General features: G+C 38.2%; 2 non-coding genes across 2 annotated transcripts; both read right to left on the bottom strand.

The window, feature by feature from the left end:
- Positions 1-922: 922 nt before the first annotated feature.
- Positions 923-994, bottom strand: trnae-uuc (transfer RNA glutamic acid (anticodon UUC)). Its single transcript has one exon. It is a non-coding gene; the product is annotated as a tRNA-Glu (tRNA).
- Positions 995-1,322: 328 nt separating this feature from the next.
- Positions 1,323-1,395, bottom strand: trnar-acg (transfer RNA arginine (anticodon ACG)). The gene has a single exon. It is a non-coding gene; the product is annotated as a tRNA-Arg (tRNA).
- Between the last annotated feature and the right edge of the window lie 14,306 nt (positions 1,396-15,701).

The following is a 15,701-nucleotide window of genomic DNA, read 5'->3' as shown; positions in this document are numbered from 1 at the left end:
TCAACCTTCTGTGGAGATTGTAGGCTAGTGTTAGGTTAGATTGATGGAAATGAACAATACTCATAAAACACACTGACTTGGTACAGTTAATATATAGTAGTTTCTATCAGAGATACACACTCGCTCACTTATTAAGACTATTTGTACAGTCCCCTCTGAAAATACTCAAATGGTTTTTTATACTTTGAAGACAATTTGGCTTTAAGTTCCAAAAAAGTATATAAGGCTAAAGACCAGAATTCTCAGATTTCATTTCCAGATATTTACATCTAGATGTGTAAACAACAACCGTTAAAGTAAAGATAAATAAAAACCTACTAAAATAAAGGTTAAACAAAGTTATTAAAATAAAAAGGTAAATCCCACACTGAAAAAACATAGTCTCTTACCTGACGCAGTAATTCGTTTGTAATCCGCTTCTGTGCCACACTGTAATTATGCGAATACATTTGACTTGAATGACACGTCATTAGCACGCACGATCCATCGATTGCCGTGGGCGGGCCATTGTTGTGATTAGCGGAGAACGATAAAATTGTGAGAGATTTGATTGGCTCGCTATGGGCGCGGCCATCATTGTCTGTCCATCTTTTCAGCCCAGGGATTGGGGAATAAAGATGTAACGGGCCGATGTGATTGGGCGAGAAAGATTTCCCAGGTGAGCTGTGATTGGCCGGCTGACCCAGACTATCGTTCTTCAAGTAGCACCACTGGCCCATGGGAGCCTACAAATAAATAAGTGATGACAAATCAGTTATGTAACGTTTTGCGCTGTGAATCGAAATGAACACAACACCAACATGCTGCTGGCTGCAATCAGTGATCGTTTTTGGTTTCCCTTGAGGAAGCATTCCCGGCCGTTATTAACCGAGCGATTTGGTGAACTTCTTGCCAGCTCTGCAGGCAATCCAATAAAGTCACGTTCCCATACCGGGAGTCAAACCCGGGCCACCTGGATGAAAACCAGGAATCCTGGCCGCTAGACCATATGGGAGAGCTCCCCAGGAGAGTTGAGATCGGTGTTTTACTCGACCACCAAGCAGTTTGATTTCCGGCGCGGTATCATCCAGAGCTTTGCATGGGAACCTTGCATTGCAGAGCACAAAATTGGCCAGCGCTGACCGAACATCCAGCTACTCGAGCTGTCACTCCAGTGGAAGATCAGCCGCTAGACAGAGGGTGGGCTGGTGTTCCTGGTGCAGAAAGCCAGCATACCTCCCAGTACAGGACTCTCCGCATTTCAGGGATTATGGGAGGTGTTACTCTGCCAGCAATTCGGCAGCTGGAGTTTGGGGCACACCTCTGGGCTCTTAAAAGGTAGCCGAGCCAGCCAGGAGTCGAACCTAGAATCTTCTGATCCGTAGTCAGACACGTTATCCATTGCGCCACTGGCCCACGTGAGCTTTAAGGGGAGCGGGGTCATACCTGCTTATGCTTTTCAAGTGACAAACGGCTAGAGGTCAAAAGCCATGCCTAGCGTTCAACGGTGATGTGGAAAAGCTAATACCATAACCCGGATTCGAACCAGGGTTGCTGGGGCCACAACGCAGAGTACTAACCACTATACGATCACGGCACCCCATGCACCTGGGCTGGCAGGTAAAAGGAGCTGCTACATGTTGTGATATGCGTTCTGGTGCCCCTCTGGCCTGGTGCAGTGGCTTTTTGATTTAGACATGATTGGAATAGTTTGGAATCTTTTTTGACACTATATCGAGAGACGAACAGATTCATATGCAAATGATACCTTCTGTGCTTTTTAAATAAAAAAAAACAAACAAATAAATTAAAAAATCCTGCAACCCAGATACACTACATGATTAGTTCTATTGACACTGGGACTGACACTCACAGACACCGAGAGAGAAAATAAGCCAAAAGAGAGTTCTCCTCAGTTCATCAAGAAGCTTAAGAACGATTTAAGTTGAAGAGTTCAATGGTATTGTAGCTTTGGTTATATACTGTTTTTGCGCAATGAATCGAAATGAACGCAACACCAACACGCCGCTGGCTGCAATCAGTGATCGTTTTGGGATTCCGAAAATGCAGCCGCTATACGTAGCGCTATGCTTTCTGGCGGGCCTCTGGCTTTTGATTTAGACATGATTGGAATGGCTGTAGTCTTTGTTAGCGCTATATCCCGAGACGATCTGATTCATGCCCAAATTATGATCACAGCACTCACAGCTGAAACCAAAGTGTTCTGCATTCTCAGTCACACACTGAGAGCTATAGCAAGGAGATAGAGTAAGCGTTAGACAAATCAAGTTAATCCAGAAATAAAATATCCAGACACTACTCCAATATCGCCTACAAATAAATAAGTGATGACAAATCAGTTAGTGTTTTTCTAACAGTTACCATGGTGTGCTCATGTCAGGCCTTTACACACTCTGGAGTCTCCTGCTGGGCTGGCCACAAGACATGTACTTTAAGAACCAATCAACACATAGAATGTACTCAAAACACTATAGTTGTTAATGTACTGTAGTACATTTAGTAAAGTAGTTAGAATTGTCACATAGGACTGGAAGTAGGTAAAACTGTAGCATTTAGGCTTAGCAACGCTGAGAGAGTTCACCTCGGTTCATCAAGAAGCTTAAGAACGATTTAAGTTGAAGAGGTCAATGGTACTGTGGCTTTGGTTATGTAACGTTTTGCGCAGTGAATCGAAATGAACGCAACACCAACATGCTGCTGGCTGCAATCAGTGATTGTTTTCGGATTCCGTTGAGGAAGCGTTCCCGGCCGTTATTAACTGAGCGATTTGGTGAACTCCTTGCCAGCTCTGCAGGCAATCCAATAAAGTCACGTTTAACGGTAACATTATTAGCTAGATGGCATATTCTTCTGCTATGGAAACAAATTCTCCCTCCATCTTTTGATGACTGGCAGTAAGATGTTATGAGCTTCATTCATTTGGATAAAATTAGGTACACAATAAAGGGCAATACTGGCAGATTTTCTGAAACTTGGGGCCATTAATTTTTATTTTTTCTGATTATGTGAATTCTTCTTCTATAGTTGGTCAGTCTAATCATTAGGATGTCCTTATAATTGTGGCTTGATGAAGTATGTGCACTGTGTATACATAATTTATATTAATGTTTTGTTTGCTGATGTAAACGATTGTGATTATATTTAGTTAGTTAGTTAGTTAGTTAGTTAGTTAGTCTCTAAACTCAAATTCAGTTTCTTCTGTACATATTTGACATACACTATTTTTTGGTTTGTATAACTGTATATATATAATCAGAAAAAGGACATTCTTAAAAAAGAGAGATTTGATTTGAAACCTGAACTGCTATCAGGTCCATGCTGAACACCTTCTGACCAATCCAAATCAAGTATAAATTTTAATCTCAATACTGCACATAATTATCAAATAAAAGTCTATCAAGCTGTTATCCAAAAGTCTGAAATAATGTTTCTCTTAAGTGTTTTAATTCAAATCCATATTTTGGTGTGATTTATACACATGGGTTTGTCCATTCTGACTTTTGGACGCTTTATTATGTCCATTTTATGATGAAACAGGAAAAGACTTTGAAAATCATGTCATTTTCTGATCATGTTAAATATCAACACAACTAGACTGAAATATACAGGTAAGATATGCAACTAATTGTAACATGAACAGAGCAAGATATAAACTGATATCTACTGGTTTCCTGTCAGGGTTGTGGACTGTTTTCTGGTCACTAGAGGCCCCCACTGTCTTTTTGTTGGTGTCCAGTCTCTGTCATTATGTCTAATAGGTGTCTCCTGTGCTTTGTTTAGGTTTGTGTATTTAAGTCACCCTTTTCCTCCACAAATACTTTGCTTAGTGTTTCCTGTACCTTGATTAAGTCTAGGTCAGCCGTGTGCTCTGTTTTATGGCCTTGTCCTTAAAAGACTTTGTGCATCTGGTATAGTTCTTTGTTTTGATTGATTGACAAGTGCTCTTTTGAATGCCTTATGGATTTATTTTGTGGACTAATTAGAATGACTTTTTGGAAGTATTGACTTTGTTTTTTGATTAGACTCCTGTGAACCTTTTGTATGCTTTTGGATTAACCTTGTGGATTTGGGGGATTTATTCTTTGGAACTACTGTCAAGTCTTTTGAGCTGACTTGTTGGATTTGTTTTGTTTTGTTTTGATTATTTGACCTGCATTATTATCTAATTAAAAATAAGTAAACATTTCTCCAGAACTGTGATCTGGTTATTTGCATTTGTGTTCAGCCCCCTTTGATTGTGTTCAGGTTTTCTCACTAGTCTTGCCCTCACTCACCGCCATAAACTACTGTTCCTTCATTGGACCACCTTTGATAGATACTGACTACTGCAGACCGGGAACACACCACAAGAGCTGCAGTTTTGGAGATGCTCTGATCTAGTCGTATAGCCATCATAATTTGCCTCTTCTCCATACGTTCGCCCATTTTTTCTGCGTCTAACACATCAGCTTTGAGGACAAAATTGTTCACTTGCTGTCTAATATATCCCACCCCCTAACAGGTGCCATGATGGTGTACATTGTAATTAATATAAATTATGTATACACAGTGCACATACTTGTACTCAATACACTTTTGATCAAGATAAAGCCATAATCATAAGGACATCCTAATGATTAGACTGACCAACTATAGAAGAAGAATTCACATAATCAGAAAAAATAATAATTAATGGATCCAGGGGGATATAGGACTACAATTAATAGGTGAAACCAGTGGCAAACTTTGGAGGCTAAAATGGTTTCGAAACTGGGATCAAATTTGTAATAATTGGACAATCAGACAATGGAATTACTTTTAGGAAAACGTGAGACGGCAGTAAGAGGACCACACAGTAGTGCAGAGTTAGAGAGTGGAAAGGAAACAGTACTGCAAGTGGAACTGTGCACAGATTAAAAGAGAGAAAAGGTGGAAATAGGAAACTGTAAGTGATGACATCATGAATTATGATCTGTCTACCAAGAAAGTTTTAATGATGATTTAATATTTTATATAATTATTATAAGTGCCCACTTCTTTCAGATTAGGTTGTAGGGAGTTGGAGGTTCATATTCATACGGTAACTACATGGAGCATCAAATGGGCTGAGAATAAACAAGTCTTCATTCCAAACAAGTACTACATTACCAGAGATTATTGTTTACTTTATCCTCTCTGGTGCGCTCATCAATAAATCCAGACTATGAATTTTTTTGGTTTGAAAGTAAATCTACTTCCTGTTGGACATCCATACCATCCCTAAGCACAACACATAAAGAACATTATTGCCAGAAGTGAACTATGAATTTATCCTTTGAAGACTGCATGTCCTTTTTTTATCAGTTTAATTTTAAGCTATTTGTAGCGTATTAAAGATCCTTTAAAAAGTATATAAAAACAAATATAAAGACAAATATGTTGACATAATCTTTGATGTGTATGTATTAAAAAAAGTAGAGCTATGGTGGCATGTGACGTGAGGTGTGTGTGCTTGTGTACACGCTATGAGGTGCATCATGTTCATAGAATCTGTTAATAAACTTCAGTTTGTTATAATGTGGTTTCTTCCTCAGCTCAGAAATTCCAGGTGTCCACCCAGTGACAACAATTTGGCAACGAAGCACCAGGCTGAAAAGCGATCGTTAAAGAGAGAGAGAGATGATGGCGGTGTTCAGCACAGAATCGGGCCTGTGTTTTGTAGAGGCTATGAAGAGCACTTCGCACAATAAGCCAGCGGAATCGAAGAAAGCAAACAACACACAACACTTTTTCTGTCTATGGTAGGTGCAAAGACTATTTCATTCCTCACAGATTTATTGGCACCAAAAAGACCATCTGAAACACTACTAGCTGACATTTTGAAAACGCTCAGAGACTTTTATGTGCCAAAGAAATCACACTAATGACTACTACTACTGCTAAAGCAACAGTTGAGGTGATGTGTAGTATGTTTGCCAGCTATAAATTACTGAAGGTAATTGATTCGGCTAATGGGCCTCAATTTGTAAACCTTTAAGCAGTCATTGGACAAGCAAAAACAATTAGGCATCACACTTCCACATTGCATTGACAGATTTTTTTTCTGTTACAGAAATACTTCAGTCCCATCTGAATTGTTTCTGAAAAGGAAAATTAGAAGAAGGCTATCACAGATACAGCCACAGTTCTCTTCTCAAATGCAGGAAAAGCAGCAAACACAAATAAGAAGTTCAGTTCATGTGAGAGTATTTTATCCACAGCAGAAGGTACATGTGAAGCAGTTCAGGGGAAGGGAAGAGAAGTGGAAGGCCATTAGGTCCAGTTACTTACCTGGTCTGGGGAAAGGGCAAGTCCTACAAAAAGCATGTAGATCAGTTAAAAGCAACAAAATGAATGAATACTGAGCAGGATATGGAAGAGCTGTCAGACAAAACGTCTGTGACACTTCAGGAACAGGGTTAAGAGCAAGTGAAAATTCACCAGTAGTATCAGAAATATCTCAAAGGTCTGTTAACATTAAGCCTTTCTGTGTCTGAAGAGTATGCCAGAGGATAAATCTGTAAAACCCCAATGAATCTGGATAAAGATGCTGTGGATTTTTTGTTAAGGGTTTATTTATTTATTCATTTATTTATTTTGGTTGGCTGTTGTGTTATTTGCGAAAGTGGTACAGTGAGTGTAGTGTATTAAATATAATACAAAAAAAGTAAAAAACATGTTTTGGGATGAGTTGGAAAAGTAGTAAATTCTTATTGTCTGTTTGTAAAGACAAATGTGTTGATATAGTCTAGGACGTGTATGTACAAAAAGAAAGTAGAGCCATGGTGCCATGTGATGTGAAGGGTGTGCTTGTGTATGGACTATGAGGTACATGGTGTTCATGTCAAGTCTGTTAATAAACTTCAGTTCATGTTATAATGTGGTATAACACACAAGTAGTGAACAAAATATATTTCTGACTCAATGCTTTTCCCTTTTTTTGGGGCAAAGTATATTCACACATTGACAATGGATCGATCGATCGATCGATCGATCGATAGATAGATAGATAGATAGATAGATAGATAGATAGACTTTACTGATCCCATGAGTGATATACTGTATATATATAAACAGTAACAATCATTTTTGGAAAGTTCTAGCAACCACAGCTGCCAGTGTTTTTCACCACAGATGGACCAGTTTGTTTTTAATAATGTATAAACCCTGGTGTCTATCTGACCACAACATCTCTCTGACAGCTTTTCCTCCATATTTAGAGCTGATGCTGCTTTGAACTCTGAAGTTTCTTCCTCATGGTGCGTTAGTTCCTAAGTCTCATCTATGAACTGATCACTTGACCAACATGCTGCAATCACCTTTGTGAATTAACTTGAACATGTACAATTAAAATCACATCTTGAGCTTCACTTGTTATCAGTTTATTTGGCATTACAACAACACCAGATCATTAGTTCTACAGATTTAACAGGTTTAGACTGTTGGCTAGAAAGTATTTGCTTGTGAGAGGAAAACAGTGGAATTACTTCTGAACACCAAAGTTCCAGCAGATGGAGAATTTCTACAGTGTAATTATATGAGAAATAAATGAGAAATGCTTATGATGTGTTATAGAAAAAAGACACTGGAGACACGAGTACTGAACAAAAAAAATAATTTATTAACTATTTATAACTATTTACAAGCAATGACGAACTTTAAACTTATTACAGATATTAACATATTTTATACCACAACAAAATGCTTGAATCTAATTGAAATGTGTGCATTATTTTAAAACATTTTAGTACGATCACTTTAGCATTATTTTAGTAGCATTTATTATACGTTAATATTAATAATAATTATTTCTAAAATAAATATGTGTATGCCAGACATAATCTGAGACGATGAATGAATTTAAAAACTGATTGTTGTTTAATAAAGTGATTCTTAAAAAGGTTGATGTGACATTTTTATGAAATGCTTACTGTATGTAACATTAATGTTTAATAAATGAAACATTGCTATCATTGGGAAATCGCTGTGGTATAAATATCTTAATAAACTCTAAACTTGGGGGTGGGGGTGTTTAGGGGGTTTAGAAGGGAATGGGGGGGGAGGGGGTACACTACATTTTAATAACTTATTGAAAAATATCTTAATCTTAAAAATGTAATATTTACATATTTACAGAAATGCATAAATCAACAACAATGCAAATTATATTAATATAATTATATTATTAATGTAAATTAGACTAATAACACAGGAAATAAAAAACAACAAGATCCTATACATTTAACAAAAACTAAATGTAAAAACCAGCAGACATTTTCTACAATTCTACAATCATTAAAATGTTTACATTTATAGATTATGATAGAGATGAGACTAATGCTGAAATCTAGGGGTGAAATACTTACCACAGATACATACCTTACATCATGAATACGAGGTGATGAACATGAGGTGAAGACTGAGCTTTTTAAAGTTACATCTCGTTCACAAAAATACTAACTACCCAAGTGGGGACTAGGACAGGCGTCCTGATGAACTCCACCTCCCCATCAGGATCCACAGGATGCCGTCTCACTCAGAGGGGCTTCTTGATTGCCATCCTCTTCGTCCTGCCTCCTCCTTATGCCCTGGCGTGGGACAGGAGTTATTGTGGCAGGAGCATAGTACATACCAGCCACAATGTTGTGGATGTCGATATTGAAATAAGGCTGGGGCAAAGGAACTGTTGAAGGCTGTGGACTCCCTGAAGGTGGTGGCCTCCTCAAAGGGGATGGGGTCCTGAGAGGGGATGGACTGCTCACAGGGGATGGGACTAGGTGATTCCCCTCACTCTCACTCATACTGACTTCTATAATAGATATATAAATAAAAAAGGTCTGTCTCTAAATATCTGAGCTTTTTTTCTTATTAATTCTTATTTTTACACATACACACTGTTTGCACAGTAAAGTGTGTATATACACACACACATACACTACCGGTCAAAAGTTTTAGAACACCCCAATTTTTCCAGTTATTTATTGCAATTCAAGTCGTTCAAGTCCAATGAATAGCTTGAAATGGTACAAAGGTAAGTGGTGAACTGCCAGAGGTTAAAAAAAAGGTAAGGTTACCCAAAACTGAAGAATAATGTACATTTCAGAATTATACAAAAAGGCCTTTTTCAGGGAACACAAAATGGGTTAACAATTTAAAGCTGTTCTGCAGCAATGGAGGTTGATCAAGCCTTGAAAGCTGGTGCTACTAATTCCTACAGGTCTTCCAGCTTTTCTGGATTACTTACAACCCCCTCTGTCTGCATAAAAGCAGTGTTGGAACACACTGTGGTACCATACCCTCGTGAGCATCAGTTGAACAGTATTGTACTGCAGAAAGTAGCGTGTTGCTACAAAAATGGCGAGAAAAAGTCAATTAACAATGGAAGAGAGACAGACCATCATAACACTTAAAAATGTAGGTCTTTCCTACAGAGAAATTGCAAAGAAAGTCAGTGAGTACAGTTTCCTTCACCATCAAAAGGCACTCAGAAACTGGGGCAAACTCTGACAGGAAGAGGTCTGGCAGACCCAAAGCCACAACTGAATCAGAGGACAAATTTCTGAGAGTGAACAGCTTGTGTGATAGGCAGCTCACAGGACAACAGCTTCAAGCACAGCTTGATAGTGGTCGTAGTAAGCAAGTCTCAGTTTCAACTGTGAAGAGAAGACTTTGAGCTGCAGGTTTGACAGGACGAGTTGCAGCAAGAAAGCCATTACTAAGACGTCAGAATAAGACAAAGAGGCTTGCCTGGGCCATGAAACACCGCCATTGGACTACTGAAGACTGGAAGAAGGTATTATGGACTGATGAATCAAAAATTGAAATCTTCAGTTCATCACGCAGGATCTTTGTATGCCGTCGAGTAGGCGAAAGGATGGTTCCACAGTGTGTGGCATCAACTGTCAAACATGGAGGAGGAAGTGTGATGGTCTGGGGCTGTTTTGCTGGATCCAGGGTCAGTGACTTGTACAGAGTGAGAGGCACCCTGAACCAAAACGGCTACCACAGCATTCTGCAGAGCCATGCAATACCCTCTGGTATGCACCTAGCTGGTCAGGGGTTCATCCTATAATGACCCAAAATACAAGTCCAAGCTATGCCAGAACTACCTCAGGAAAAAAGAACAAGATGGTAAGCTTGAAAACATGGCGTGGCCAGCACAGTCTCCAGACTTAAACCCCATGGAGCTGGTTTGGGATGAACTGGACAGAAGAGTGAAAGCAAAACTACAAGTGCCACACATTTATGGAAACTTCTGCAACAGATTTGGGAAGAACTTTCTGAAGAATATTTGATTTCTATTGTAGAAAGAATGCCACGAGTGTGTTCAGCTGTTAGATCTGCCAAAGGTGGCTACTTCGATGAGTCAAAAGTTTAGAACACATTTTGGTCTAGAAATTGATTCCATGATTTCTTTTTTAACTCCAGTTGCTTATTTGTACTATGCTTTCATTTCAGAGAGCAATGAGACATTAAACTGAATAATTTTCAATAAAAAACTGGAAAAATTGGGGTGTTCTAAAACTTTTGAACAGTAGTGTATATACATGCATAAACTTTTAAGCCATTACATTATGACCACCTGCCTAATATTGTTAGTCCTCCTTTTGCTGCCAAAAATAGCCCTGCAGCCCTGACCCATAGAGGTGTGGTCTTCACTAGATCTCTGAATGAATATATCTATATAAAAAAGTGGGTTATGGCGGTGAGTGAGGGCAGGACTAGTGAGAAAACTTGAATACAATCAAAGGGGGCTGAACACAAATGCAGATAACCAGATCACAGTTCTGGAGAAATGTTTACTTATCTTTAATTAGATAATAATGCAGGTCAAATAATCCACAAAACAAATCCAACAAGTCAGCTCAAAAGACTTGACAGTAGTTCCAAAGAATAAATCCCCAAAATCCACAAGGTTAATCCAAAAGCATACAAAAGGTTCACAGGAGTCTAATCAAAAAACAAAGTCAATACTTCCAAAAAAGTCATTCTAATTAGTCCACAAAATAAATCCATAAGGCATTCAAAAGAGCACTTGTCAATCAATCAAAACAAAGAACTATACCAGATGCACAAAGTCTTTTAAGAACAAGGCCATAAAACAGAGCACATGGCTGACCTAGACTTAATCAAGGTACAGGAAACACTAAGCAAAGTATTTTGTGGAGGAAAAGGGTGACTTAAATACACAAACCTAAACAAAGCACAGGAGACACTCTATTAGACATAATGACAGAGACTGGACACCAACAAAAAGGCAGTGGGGGCCTCTAGTGACCAGAAAACAGTCCACAACCCTGACAGGAAACCAGTAGATATCAGTTTATATCTTGCTCTGTTCATGTTACAATTAGTTGCATATCTTACCTGTATATTTCAGTCTAGTTGTGTTGATATTTAACATGATCAGAAAATGACAGATGATTTTCAAAGTCTTTTCCTGTTTCATCATAAAATGGACATAATAAAGCGTCCAAAAAGTCAGAATGGACAAACCCATGTGTATAAATCACACCAAAATATGGATTTGAATTAAAACACTTAAGAGAAACATTATTTCAGACTTTTGGATAACAGCTTGATAGACTTTTATTTGATAATTACAGTCGTATGCAAAAGTTTAGGCACCCCTTGATAAATAACAGATTTTGGTGATTTTTTAATTGAAAAGATGTTAACACAGTCTCTCTTGGAAATGGAAAAAATGCACAATATTTTCAGCAAACATTGATGCATAGTTACTTCTTATGCCATAAATTGAACAAAGATAAAAATAAAAACATTATTGTGGCACTGTGCAAAAGTTTGGGCACCTACATAATCAGTACTTAGTAACACCTCCTCTGGGAGATATCACCACTGCAAACACTTTTATAGCCAGCTAAAAGTCTTTCAATTCTTGTACTTGGGATTTTCTCCCATTCTTCCTTGCAAAAGGCTTCTAGTTCTGTAATATTCTTTGGTCGTCTTGCATACACAGCTCTTTAAAGATCTACCCACAAATTCTTCAATGATGTTTAAATCAGGGGACTGTGATGGCCATTCCAAAACCTTCAGCTATGCTCTCTTTAGGTACTCCATAGTGGATTTGAGGTATGTTTAGGATCATTGTCCTGTTGTAGAAAGCCATCCTCTCTTTCAGCTTCAGCTTTCTTTGTACAGATGGTGTGATGTTTAAGCTTCCAGTGAATTTGCTGGTATTTAGTGGAATCCATTCTTCCCTCCACCCGTGCAGTGTTTCCTGTGCCACTGGCTGCAACACAACCCCAAAGCATGATAGATCCACCCCCATGCTTAATAGTTGGCAAGGTGTTCTTTTCATGAAATTCTGTTCCTTTTTTTCTCCAAACATGCCTTTGCTGATTGTGGCCAAAGAGTTCTATTTTTAACTTCACATCAGTCCACAGCACTTGTTTCCAAAATGCATCAGGCTTCTGTAGATGTTGTGTTTGCATACTTTCTGACGTTGGATTTTAAGTGATGGGGATGCAGGTAAGGTTTTCTTTCTGCTGACTCTTCCATGAAGGTCTTATCTCTGTGCAAGCATGTCGCCTCCACCACTGCACCACCACTCCTGGAGTCTGCTAAATATTCCTGCAGGTTTTTTGCAGTCAAATGGGGGATTTTGATTTGTCTTTCTGACCAGCATATGAGCAGTTCTCTTCTCCGAGAGTTTTCTTGGTCATTCCAGATCTCTATCTTGACCTCCACAGTTCCCCTGAACTGCCATCTCTTAATTACATTTCTCACTGTGGAAACTGGGTAAGCTGACAACGCTTTGCTATCTTCTTGTAGCCTTCTCCTGCATTGTGGGCATCAATAACTTTCATTTTTCAGAGTCTTACACAGCTGTTTTGGAGAAGAGAACCCATGGTTGTTGCAGCATGTCCTGCAAGTGTTTGAAGGCTGTTTGAAGAGTCAAAGTATTTGTAAAGCTTTGAAATTGGCATTTACTAATGATACAGTTGTTGCCATGCATCAGGATCTAACGAGCTGATTAAGGTCTGAAACTTTTGTAAAAAGTTAAATCTGGAGACTCTGGGAACTCACTTGGAGTGCCCAAACTTTTGCACAGTGCCATAATAATGCTTTTTATTTTTTATTTTTGTTCAATTCTATGGCATAAGAAGTAACTATGCATCAATGTTTGCTGAAAATATTGTGCATTTTTTTCCATTTCCAAGAGAGAGGCGGTGTTAACATCTTTTCAATTAAAAATCCACCAAAATCTGTTATTTATCAAGGGGGTGCCTAAACTTTTTGCATAAGACTGTATGTGCAGTATTGGGAGATTAAAATTTATACTCTCTGATTTGGATTGGTCAGAAGGTGTTCAGTATGGACCTGATAGCAGTTCAGGTTTCAAATCAAATCTCCTCTTTTTTAAAGAATGTCCTCTTTCTGATTATATATATATACAGTTATACAAAACCAAAAAATAGTGTATGTCAAATATGTACAGAAGAAACTGAATTCTGGAGTTTAGAGACTAACTTTAACTAACTAACTATCTAACTAACTAACTAACTAACTAACTAACTAACTAACTAACTAAATATAATCACAATCGCTTTATATCAGCAAACAAAACATTAATATATAAATTCGTTATGTATACACAGTGCACATACTTTTTGTACTGTAATAATACACTTTTGAATCAAGATCAAGCCACAATTATAAGTGACATCCTAATGATTAGACTGACCAACTATAGAAGAAGAATTCACATAATCAGAAAAAATAATAAATAGTTTAGCTGCAAGCAGCAATGGCGGGCCCTCGCATGACTAGGGCCCAATATTGTATTGTGTTACTAAATTTATTGCTTATCACGTTCATAGATTGATATATATGATGATATTATGATTAATATTATTAATATTATACTAATATAATTTACATCATACTATTTTTTTCTTCTCCTGAAAGTGTATATACATTTTTGTTTGACTCTGTATATATGGAATTGTGAAAATGAAACCATATTGTAAAGAAATTAAAATAAATGTGAAAAGAGCCTCTAGTTGGACATAGTCTAGGTACTGCAGGGAGTCGATTACAAAACCATGTCCAGTCAATGGACTGATCTAAATGTAAAAATTTGTTGTGAGCCGTTTGAGCATCACAAAATCATGTGAAACTAAGCAGAATTACTCTCTACACAACCAAGTTGTTCTTTCTATGTAAATTTTTTTTTTTTGACACATTAGAGACTTTCCACTGTTAAGATAAAAGAACATTAATTTTTCTATTATGTCCTCACAATAACAGCAACATCATTCACAATCTCACAAATTCCTTCACAGTTTCACATCCCAGCCATGTCTTGACATTATTCTGACTGATTTTCAACCAAATCAGGTGAAAGTAAGGGAGAAAATATTAGAGATTTCTAAAAAGTGACACACTTCCTGCTGCCAGTTGGTGGCGCTATGACCGAAGACTCACAGTTGTCATATCAGTGTGATCCAAGCTTTCAGTGCTTAACATAATCCTAAGGTTTCATGTAGATCACATAATGTACACAGAAGTTATTAGCCACTTCCTGTTTCGCTTTATTCGCCATAAGTTTAAGGGCTTCTCACAGCTGAATACAAGATTTGAGATCCAAAAAATCACTCATCAACCTTTGCATTATCAATGTCTTGCGAGATCATATTAGCCTGGGTTTGGTGGCGGTTGTATCAATGTCTTGAGATCATATTAGCCTGGGTTTGGTGGCGGTTGTATCAATGTCTTGAGATCATATTAGCCTGGGTTTGGTGGCGGTTGTATCAATGTCTTGAGATCATATTAGCCTGGGTTTGGTGGCGGTTGTACTCAATGTCTTGAGATCATATTAGCCTGGGTTTGCGGCGGTTGTATCAATGTCTTGGAGATCATATTAGCCTGGGTTTAGTGGCGGTAAGGTATCAATGTCTTAGAGATCATATTAGCCCCTGGGTTTGGTGGCGGTTGTAGTAATGTCTTGAGATCATATTAGCCTGGGTTTGAGGTGGCATGGTTGTATCAATGTCTTGAGATCATATTAGCCTGGGTTTGGTGGCGTGTTGTATCAATTCTCTAGGAGTACATCAGAATTCCATTGGAGTGCGTTTGCAAACAGTCCTCAAAAATAACTGACTTCCTGTGGATTAGACTTGGCAATGACATGCAACGTGAAAGTTGTTCAGATCTAATGCAAGATCTAGGAGTGTGTACCCAAGTTGTACCATGGATACGTGCAAGTGTGTATCAGCTATGCAGCAAGATTTTCCAGGGGGCGCTGTAACGGGTGTGTGGGGCCGAGCCACGGTGACAAAGCCTAATGGCCAAAGATTCCAACCTGTCTGCTGATTTTCGGGTGAGTTTTGAACATGTTAAAGGGTCCAAAAATGTCCCGAAAGTTTGAAAAAATAAAATAATAAAATAAAATATAAATTCTAACAAAAACAATAGGGGCTTCCACACCTACAGTGCAAGGCCTCTGGCCTTGCTCCTTTGGTGCTTTCGGGCCTTAATTAATGGCCCCAAGTTTCCAGAAAACATACCAGTATTGCTCCTTTATTGTGTACCTAATTTTATCCAAATGAGATGAAGCCTCATAACATCTTACTGCCAGTCATCAAAGATGGAGGGAGAATTTGTTTCCATAGCAGAAGAATATTGCACATCTAGCTAATAAATGTTAAAAAGCAAAAAGCGTTTGCAGAACATCCGGT

The sequence above is a fragment of the Hemibagrus wyckioides genome, unplaced genomic scaffold, assembly GCF_019097595.1.
Source record: "Hemibagrus wyckioides isolate EC202008001 unplaced genomic scaffold, SWU_Hwy_1.0 Contig20, whole genome shotgun sequence".
Taxonomy (NCBI): domain Eukaryota; kingdom Metazoa; phylum Chordata; class Actinopteri; order Siluriformes; family Bagridae; genus Hemibagrus; species Hemibagrus wyckioides.
This window is presented reverse-complemented; position numbering and strand designations above follow the sequence as displayed.